Genomic DNA, 10,729 nt, shown 5'->3' on the forward strand with positions numbered 1-10,729 from the left:
CTGTGCTACTGCAAAGTGCTGAGAGAATGCCGATCACCATTTATTAATTTTTTTTTCCCCTAACCGCGCGTGCAGTGGAGCGTTCCAAGCTGTCAGCAAATCACAGACACAAACACAGCTAAGTTGATTTTTGCCAGACAAGCAAGGGCATGTGTCATAGGCTGTGCATGTCACATGTCCTTAACCTATAAGATACGGCCATTTTCCCCTTCGCCGCTATTATCTGTCTTCTGCGTGTGGGTGACAGTCACCGCTCACGCTGCTGCTGCTGTGTGCGCTATAGAGATACAGTGCAATCTACACAGCGCTTTAGGGATTAGGGACTGCTGGTTATTTCAGCCCTTTTCAGGGCTGATTTACAGGCATTCATAGCCATAGCTGCTAAGCATGTCCGTGCAAATGCGGTGTAGGGATTTAGATAACAGCGTCTGGCTACCTCAGCTCAGGCAATTCCTTACTGCATTTTTTCATTAGCAGGGATAGAAAGTGAGGCTTCCTTTGCTGTCCTGCTCCCCAGAGCACCCGTGCATTCTACCCACATGCACATTTTTGCCACGCTATTTTATTTGCCCAAGGAGCTGACACTTTTTGTGCCATCCTAAAAGTGTCTGGAATACTACCTTAGTGTTCCTTTGCTGTCTTGCTACCTACAGCACCCGTGCATTATACCCACCTGCCCATTTTTGCCATGCTATTTTATTTGCCCTAAGAGCTGACACTTTTTGTGACATCCTAAAAGTGTCTGAGATAGTACCTTAGGGCGGCTTTGCACACTACGACATCGCAGGTGCGATGTCGGTGGGGTCAAATTGAAAGTGACGCACATCCGGCATCGCATGCGACATCGTAGTGTGTAAAGCCTAGATGATACGATTAACGAGCGCAAAATCGTCGTAATCGTATCATCGGTGCAGCGTCGGCGTAATCCATAATTACACTGACGCGACGGTCCGATGTTGTTCCTCGTTCCTGCGGCAGCACACATCACTGTGTGTGAAGCCGCAGGAGCGAGGAACATCTCCTACCGGCGTCACCGCGGCTTCCGTAGGATATGCGGAAGGAAGGAGGTGGGCAGGATGTTCACATCCTGCTCATCTCCGCCCCTCCGCCGCTATTGGCCGCCTGCCGTGTGACGTCGCTATGACGCCGCACGACCCGCCCCCTTAGGAAGGAGGCGGGTCGCCGGCCAGAGCGACGGTCGCAGGGCAGGTGAGTGCGCGTGAAGCTGGCGTAGCGATAATTTTTGCTACGCCAGCTATCACACGATATCGTACCTGAGACGGGGGCGGGGACTATCGCGTGCGACATCGCAGCATCGGCTTGCGATGTCGCAACGTGCAAAGCCCGCCTTAGTGTTCCTTTGCTGTCCTGCTACCCACAGCACCCGTGCATTATACCCACCTGCCCATTTTTGCCATGCTATTTTATTTGACCAAAGAGCTGACACTTTTTGTGCCATCCTAAAAGTGTCTGGAATACTACGTTAGTGTCCCTTTGCTGTCCTGCTACCCACAGCACCCGGGCATTCTACCCAACTGCCCATTTTTCCCACACAATTCTATTTGCAAACTGTGCTGCCACTGTTAGGGGCATATTAAAATTGTCTGGGATAGTCAGTGTTGGTTCTTCAGCTGTCAATAAAGCTAGACCACCGCTGCAATCTACAGCACCTCTCCATTTTTGCTACCACATTTTAAGTGTCCAATCTTTTCGCTAACAAAATGAGTGGCAAAAGGACAGATGCTGGTGGAAAGGGGAACAGGCGTGTTGGAAAAGGAAAAAAAGTTTGTGTCCGTGGGGTAGGTGGGAAAGCTACATTAACATCTGCTGAAGAAATGCCATCTTCCAGCAAAAGTAAGATGTCTACTACTTTCCGTGGACAATCCGATGTGCTTCCTTTTTTACGGAACCGAACAACTGTAACAAAGGTAGATGATGCACAAAAAAAAAACAAGCTTGAATGGATCTCAAGTGCTCCAACAAGTGGCCTCTCCTCCACCTCAACTTCAACATCCAAAAAACAACAGTCCTCTGAGTTGTCATCCCAATCGCACTTGCTTTCTCCCAGCTCTCAAGTCTCCACCCACCCTGAAGAGTATGGTGTAACAGAGATGGCTGAGTCTGCAGAGCTGTTCAGTCACACTATAGCCTCTGGGAATCAGAGGTCTGTTGCCAAGCTACAGTGAGTACAGACCAGGAAATGGTCTGCAGTGATGCCCAGAAGCTTTGTGAGTCTGATTCAGGCCTTGATGACCAAGTTTCTGAGCATAATGTAGACCCTCATTCCCAAACTGTAACACCTGTTGGTAGAGACAATGAGGAACATACTGATGACGATGAGACGCAGATACCAGATTGGGATGACAACTTAACTTGATAATGAAGTTCTAGATCCCACTTACTGTCAACCCACAGTCAGGCACTCGAGGAGGACACCAGAGTCGGTGGAGGAGGATGCAACTGATGACGAAGTTACCTTGCGCCTTCCTGGACAGAGTCGGAGAACTGGAAGCACGTCAACAACTGCATCCTCAGCCACAACTCTGCCTCTGAGCACAAGTCGGGGTGGCTCTGCAGGTCGCATGGCCTCTAAGCCTTGCCTAGCCGGGTCCTTTTTTGACCTTGCAAAGGATCTCCCAAATCATGTGATCTGTAAAATTTGTCACCAATCTATAAGTAAAGGCCAAAACCTCACCAGTTTGACAACTTCTTCCATGAATCGTCACATGAATAACAAGCATAAGTCCCAGTGGGAAGCTCACCGTGCTGCAATGCGGCCTAGCGGAGCGAGCCAACCACCGCCTGCCCCTTCAAATTCCTCCGCGCGCCCTTCATCTTCTATGACTGTGGGGACAGCTGTCACACATGTTTTTCCACGCAGATCTTCCACCTCTTTAACCGCAACAGCCAGTTTGCTTGGCAGGTTGTCAGTTGGTTTGGAAGGGGAAACAAGTGCTGGTGTAGAGCTCTCTCAGACATCGAGAGCATCAACTTTGGATGAAGGCAACATCATGTCTCCGCCTGCACTTTCCTCACAGATCTGCAGTTTTCCAGGGACACCCTACTCACCACCGTCTCCACACAGCAGCCAGATCTCGGTCCCTCAGATGTGGACAAATAAAAGGCCATTTCCTCCGAGCCATGACAAAGCTAAGAGGTTGACTTTCACCCTCTGTAAGCTCTTGGCTACCGAAATGCTGCCTTTCCACCTGGTGGACACAGAGGATTTTCAAGACCTTATATCAGTCGCAGTGCCACAGTGCCAGATGCCCAGTCGCCACTACTTCTCCAAGAAAGGTATGCCTGCGCTACACCAGCATGTCGCACACAACATCGCCGCTTCCTTGAGAAACTCTGTGTGTGACAGGGTGCATTTCCCCACCGATACTTGGACCAGTAAGCATGGACATGGGCGTTACATGTCGCTGACTGGGCACTGGGTAACTATGGTGAGAGATGGTGAGGGGTCTGCTGAACAAGTCTTGCCGTCCCCACGACTTGTGCGTCAATCCTCTGTATGTCGAAGTTCCTCCACTGCTTCTGCCTCCTCAACCTCATCTGGGTCCTCCACCTCCGCCCAAAGCCTGTGTGGTCAGGCCACCCGCGTAGTAACTGTGCACAAGGAATCCCACACACCTCCTTACTATGCTGGCAGTAGAGCTCAACGGCATCAGGCGGTCTTTACGTTGAAATGTCTGGGAAATAAAAGTCACACAGCTGAGGAGTTGTGGTCAGCTCTGCACTCAGAGTTTCGTAAATGGTTGTCTCCACTCAACCTGCAGCCAGGTAAGGCCGTGTGCGACAATGCTGCAAACCTGGGTGCGGCCCCTCGCCGGGGCAAGGTGACACACGTGCCTTGTATGGCTCACATTTTGAACCTTGTTGTCCAGCAATTTTTCACCCACTATCCCGACCTAGATGGGCTTCTGCACAGGGCACGGTCACTCTCTGCTCACTTCCGCCGTTCAACCGCCGCAGCTGACCGACTTGCATCGCTGCAGAGGTCTTTCGGCCTGCTGGTTCATCGCCTGAAATGCGATGTGACGACACGCTGGAATTCGACTCTCCACATGTTACAGCGACTGTGGCAGCACCGCCGAGCCCTGGTGCAATACGTTATGACGTATAGCCTGGGCCAACGAGATGCAGAGGTGGGGCAGATCACGCTGATGGAGTGGTCTCAGATCAAGGACCTATGCACCCTTCTGCACAGCTTCGACATGGCGACGAATATGTTTAGCGCTGACAATGCCATTATTAGCATGACAACGGAAGGGTTAACAAGATCTACAAGGACCAGACGTTCATCATCAACAAGGCGGCAGGCATGGGACAGTGGGGGAGAGGGATTAACAAGGGCGCATGGTAGCAGCCAAACTGTTTAGGAAGGGGCAGGAGCCCATGAAGAAATGGAGGACGAACTGTCGATGGGCATGGAAGACTCAGCTGATGAGGGAGACCTTGGTCAAATTTCGGTTGTTCGAGGTTGGGAGGATATGTCAGAGGAAGGCAGCATGGTTATCACCTCGCCGCCACCAACACAGCAAGGACTTGGTCCGCAGGGATGCGCAAGACACATGAGTGCCTTCTTGCTGCACTACCTTCAACATGACCCTCGGATTGTCCGAATTAGAAGTAATGATGACTACTGGCTTGCCACACTCTTAGATCCCCGGTACAAGTCCAAGTTTTGCAAAATAATTCCAGCCATAGAAAGGGACGCACGTATGCAGGAGTATCAGCAGAAGCTGTTACTCGATCTTAGCTCGGCTTTTCCACCAAACAACCGTGCAGGTGCAGGGAGTGAATCTCCCAGTTGTAACTTGACAAACAGGGGACTGTCTCGTCATCAACAGTCAAACCGTACCAGCAGCACCGTATCTGGTGGTAACAGCAGTTTTATTGAATCGTTTCATAATTTTTTAGACCCTCCTTTGCAAGGCCACCAGAGACAAGAAGTCTGACACATAGTCAACGGCTGGAGAGGATGATACAGGAGTATCTCCAAATGAACATCGATGCCATGACTTTGCAAATGGAGCCTTGCTCATTTTGGGCTTCAAATCTTGAAAAATGGCCAGAGCTCTCCACTTACGCCTTGGAGATCTTGTCATGTCCCGCGGCCAGCGATGTCTCTGAATGTGTATTCAGTGCTGCTGGGTGTGTGCTGACAGATAAGCGCACGCGTCTGTCCAGTGACAATGTGGACAGACTAATGTTCATCAAGATGAACAAGTCATGGATCAGCAAGGACTTTGCTACCCCGGTGTCATCCTGGGGAGAGTAAAGGCTTGTGGATTTGGATTGTGCTTGATGCAAGTCAACATGTGAAGTTTACAACTAGGGCACAAGTGATGCCACTGAAGTGGTGTGTGTGGGGCCCAATTTTTGGAAAAAAGGGAGACTCCGCTTGGAGTCCCCTTGCTGTGTTTTTAAAAATGATCCAAGATGAACAAGTCATAGTTCAGCAAGGACTTTGCTACCTACCCAGGTGTCATCCTGAAGACAGTTAAGGCTGGCGTATTTTTGAATGTGCTTGATGCAAATCAACAGGTCAAGTTTGCAACTGGGGCACAAGTGATGCCACTGAAGGGGTGTGTGTGGCCCAATTTTTGGAAAAAAGGGAGACTCTGCTTAGAGTCCCTTTGCTGTGTTTTACATGATTTTAGAAGGGCGTGCCATGCCTATATCTGTGTCTCCTCCTCTTTTTCCTCGTCCAGCTGTTTCGTTTTCGCATGAGTATATGTCCTTGTCACTTTCCCATGTGTTTGTGGTATGTTGTGAGTTGTTTGTCACCTTTTGGACACCTTTGAAGGTGTTTTCTATGTGTTTTTAGGTGTTTGCCTCCCATTGTTTTCAATGGGGTTCGAGAGGTTCGTCAAACGGTTCGTCGAACGGCACCTCGAACGGAGCCTTCAGAGGCTCGCTCATCTCTAGTAACCGCAGTCCTCCATGCTGAAACATCAGTGTCTCACAGACACATAGTAGTAGAATGATTAGAAATAGAGTGTTCTGCTCCTCCTCGCATTGTTCCTTTCAATTGTATTGGCATCTGTGATGGTGATGCCGATATAAATGAAAGTACGATCGTCGTCAGGAGGTCCACGGGGCCACAGTGACTCACGGGCCCAATCTAGACAGCTCACTAGTGAATCATCTAGAATAGAGTGGCAAAAATGAGGTGCTCAAAATATCCACTCTGATCTAGACGGCTCACTGCTGAATCACCTAAAACAGAGTGGCTAAAATGAGGTCCTCAAAAAATCCACTCTGATATAGACGGCTCACTACTGAAGCAGCTAGAACGGAGTGGCTTTTTTGAGGTCCTCAAAAAATCCACTACGACACAATGTGGATATTATGAGGACTTTCAGCTGCGCACTGTTACGCTTTTTGCTTTGAGGCTCCTCCCACTCTTCGAAAAAATACATTGCAGTCACCTCAGTACCAAATGTACATAATGTAGTGGCTAAAATGAGGTCCTCAAAAAATCCACTCTGATATAGACGGCTCACTACTGAAGCAGCTAGAACGGAGTGGCTTTTTTGAGGTCCTCAAAAAATCCACTACGACACAATGTGGATATTATGAGGACTTTCAGCTGCGCTCTGTTACGCTTTTTGCTTTGAGGCTCCTCCCACTCTTCGAAAAAATCCATTGCAGTCACCTCAGTACCAAATGTACATAATGTAGTGGCTAAAATGAGGTCCTCAAAAAATCCACTCTGATATAGACGGCTCACTACTGAAGCAGCTAGAACGGAGTGGCTTTTTTGAGGTCCTCAAAAAATCCACTACGACACAATGTGGATATTATGAGGACTTTCAGCTGCGCTCTGTTACGCTTTTTGCTTTGAGGCTCCTCCCACTCTTCGAAAAAATCCATTGCAGTCACCTCAGTACCAAATGTACATAATGTAGTGGCTAAAATGAGGTCCTCAAAAAATCCACTCTGATATAGACGGCTCACTACTGAAGCAGCTAGAACGGAGTGGCTTTTTTGAGGTCCTCAAAAAATCCACTACGACACAATGTGGATATTATGAGGACTTTCAGCTGCGCACTGTTACGCTTTTTGCTTTGAGGCTCCTCCCACTCTTCGAAAAAATCCATTGCAGTCAACTCAGTACCAAATGTACATAATGTAGTGGCTAAAATGAGGTCCTCAAAAAATCCACTCTGATATAGACGGCTCACTACTGAAGCAGCTAGAACGGAGTGGCTTTTTTGAGGTCCTCAAAAAATCCACTACGACACAATGTGGATATTATGAGGACTTTCAGCTGCGCACTGTTACGCTTTTTGCTTTGAGGCTCCTCCCACTCTTCGAAAAAATCCATTGCAGTCACCTCAGTACCAAATGTACATAATGTAGTGGCTAAAATGAGGTCCTCAAAAAATCCACTCTGATATAGACGGCTCACTACTGAAGCAGCTAGAACGGAGTGGCTTTTTTGAGGTCCTCAAAAAATCCACTACGACACAATGTGGATATTATGAGGACTTTCAGCTGCGCTCTGTTACGCTTTTTGCTTTGAGGCTCCTCCCACTCTTCGAAAAAATCCATTGCAGTCACCTCAGTACCAAATGTACATAATGTAGTGGCTAAAATGAGGTCCTCAAAAAATCCACTCTGATATAGACGGCTCACTACTGAAGCAGCTAGAACGGAGTGGCTTTTTTGAGGTCCTCAAAAAATCCACTACGACACAATGTGGATATTATGAGGACTTTCAGCTGCGCACTGTTACGCTTTTTGCTTTGAGGCTCCTCCCACTCTTCGAAAAAATCCATTGCAGTCACCTCAGTACCAAATGTACATAATGTAGTGGCTAAAATGAGGTCCTCAAAAAATCCACTCTGATATAGACGGCTCACTACTGAAGCAGCTAGAACGGAGTGGCTTTTTTGAGGTCCTCAAAAAATCCACTACGACACAATGTGGATATTATGAGGACTTTCAGCTGCGCACTGTTACGCTTTTTGCTTTGAGGCTCCTCCCACTCTTCGAAAAAATCCATTGCAGTCAACTCAGTACCAAATGTACATAATGTAGTGGCTAAAATGAGGTCCTCAAAAAATCCACTCTGATATAGACGGCTCACTACTGAAGCAGCTAGAACGGAGTGGCTAAAATGAGGTCCTCAAAAAATCCACTACGACACAATGTGTGAAATTATAAGCACTTTCTCGGCTTCGCTCTGTTACGTTTTTTGCCGTGAGGCTCCTCCCACTCTTCGAAAAAATCCACTGCAGTCACCTCAGTACCAAATGTACATAATGTAGTGGCTAAAATGAGGTCCTCAAAAAATCCACTACGACACAATGTGTGAAATTATAAGCACTTTCTCGGTTGCGCTCTGTTACGTTTTTCGCCGTGAGGCTCCTCCCACTCTTCAAAAAACTGAATTTCAGTCACTTCAGTACCAAATGTACATAATGAAGGCTACAGAGAGATCCTCAAAAAATCCACTCTGATCCAATATGGTAAGTTATGAAGACTGTCAGCTGCGCGGTTCCGTTTTTCCTTGTGAGGCTCCGCCCACTCTTTCAATGTCAGTCATGCGGTCACGACTTGTGGAAATACGGTAAAATTAAAATTCCAGCAAAACTGAACAATCAGCGCTGTGTGTAATTATTTATATTGTAAAAAATAATAATAAAATGTAAGTTATAATAATAATGAAAATAAAAATTTGCCCTTTGGAAAAAAATAATAAATATAACAGTGTGAGCATCTAATAAATAAAAACATGAGATCATTCCAATTATAAATCTGATTCCAGCCCCTGCTGTAGAAACTGAACTGTGCTGTATGGAGAAAAGATCACAGAGATCATCAAAAAATCAACTCTGATCTAGTCACCTCACTGGTGAAGCAGCTAGAACGGAGTGGATAAAATGAGGTGACCAAAAACATGTGACTGCAGCGAGGCCTCAAGAAATCAACTCTGATCTAGTCACTTCAGCAGTGAGCCGGCTAGATCAGAGTTGAAAAAATGAGGACCACAAAAAACCCACTCTGATCTAGACACTTCAGTAGTGAGCCGGCTAAATCAGAGTGGAAAAAATGAGGCCTCAAAAAATCAACTCCGATATAGCCGGCTCACTACTGAAGCAGCTAGATCAGAGTTGATTTTTTGAGGACCACAAAAAATCAACTCTGATCTAGACGCAACCCACCCCGAATCTCTCATCTGACACATCGCACAGGTCGCACAGGTAATGACGTCAGCAGGAAGCGCCAGAATAGACTCCGAGGCGCTATCAACCTTCACTGTGTCTTCGATGTAGCAGACATTTTTCTGTCGTCCTTCACATAACTCCTCACTATAAATTGGTCTTCGACAAAATGGCCGTCCTCGTGCCACGTCTACAGCATTACTGGAGACATTAAAATCAGCATTCATTTGCACAAACCTTAGACCCTATAAATCAAATGAGAAAAATTATTGTCCCAATTACTTTTACTATCTGATAATTATATTGTTGGCTTGAAAGTGAAAAGTGAATGCAGAGTTGTTATCCATAGTAACCAATCAGAATGCAACTGTCATTTTTACTAGTCAGGTGAGAAAATGAAAGCTGTGAACTGATTGGTTGCTATGGCTGTTTGTGATTGAAGAGAGAACTACAACTACCATAGCTGCCCGTAGAAACACAATACCGCAATTATTTTTCCAGGGTTTTTTCACATTTTTTTAATCAACACACATTTTTCTTTATTTTATTCTTTGCAAAGCAATTTTTTTTTTAATTTTTTATTTTTTTTTAAAGAATGAGTTTTTATTGGTAAAATTTACTGATTAAAAGGGGTTGTCCACTTCTGCATAAATTCTTTCTAATAGGTCTAAAGGGAAAAACAAATAAAAAAGCAAACAAACTGCACAATTAGTACTAACATACACAATAATAATAATTGTTGTGCCAGGATGTGTACTCTAGCGCCCCTGAACCCCTTAGGACACTACAAGGTACTGCATCCTGACAAAGATGCAGGGCCTACCCCCAGGGACCTGGAAGACCAATGCCGATACCACCAAAGCACATAAACATCCCAGTTCCTACTCCCCATTAGAGATGACTGACTAGTCTGGGACCCAATGAATGGCCACCCAGAGGCGGAGCCAGTCCAGTCCACTAGAAGGCATTCTGGTGGGAGGGGACAGACACTCAGACAGTGGAGTCCGGTAGTGACAGTTGAAGGGGACGGACGTGTCTCCAGACCGGGTCGTGTAACAGTGACCCAGGTGGCAAGGAGAGTGGTTGCCAGGGAGGGTACAGCCAGATACCTCTGGAACCAGAGCACCGACTGGGCACAGGGCCCTAGGTCAGGCGACAGCTTCAGGCAACCTGACAAATACCTGCACAGTAAGGGGACCTTCACGGACCTCATTGACCCAAGAATCCGGGGGCACCAGCAGTAAAGATTGAGCCAGGGACCGGAACGGAACACTGACCCTACAAGGTTCACACTGCCCACCGTACGGACGAGAGACTGCCAACAATCAGTAAGGGACCCACAAACGCTCCAGGCTACGGGGTCCCACCAACCAGTGAGAGGTGCCGGGGAAAGAGACTACCAGGTCACCACACCAGCACTGGGACAAAAGGGACCAGGGGTCTGAGCCAGCTGTCCTCAGTGCCTCAGCTCAACATCACTGTGAGTAAACAGACGTTGCACTGCATCCCCATTGGGTGGTCTCCCTTCTTCCTGCACCGGATCCCAC

The sequence above is a fragment of the Anomaloglossus baeobatrachus genome, chromosome 7, assembly GCF_048569485.1.
Source record: "Anomaloglossus baeobatrachus isolate aAnoBae1 chromosome 7, aAnoBae1.hap1, whole genome shotgun sequence".
In the NCBI taxonomy this organism is placed as follows: Eukaryota; Metazoa; Chordata; class Amphibia; order Anura; family Aromobatidae; genus Anomaloglossus; species Anomaloglossus baeobatrachus.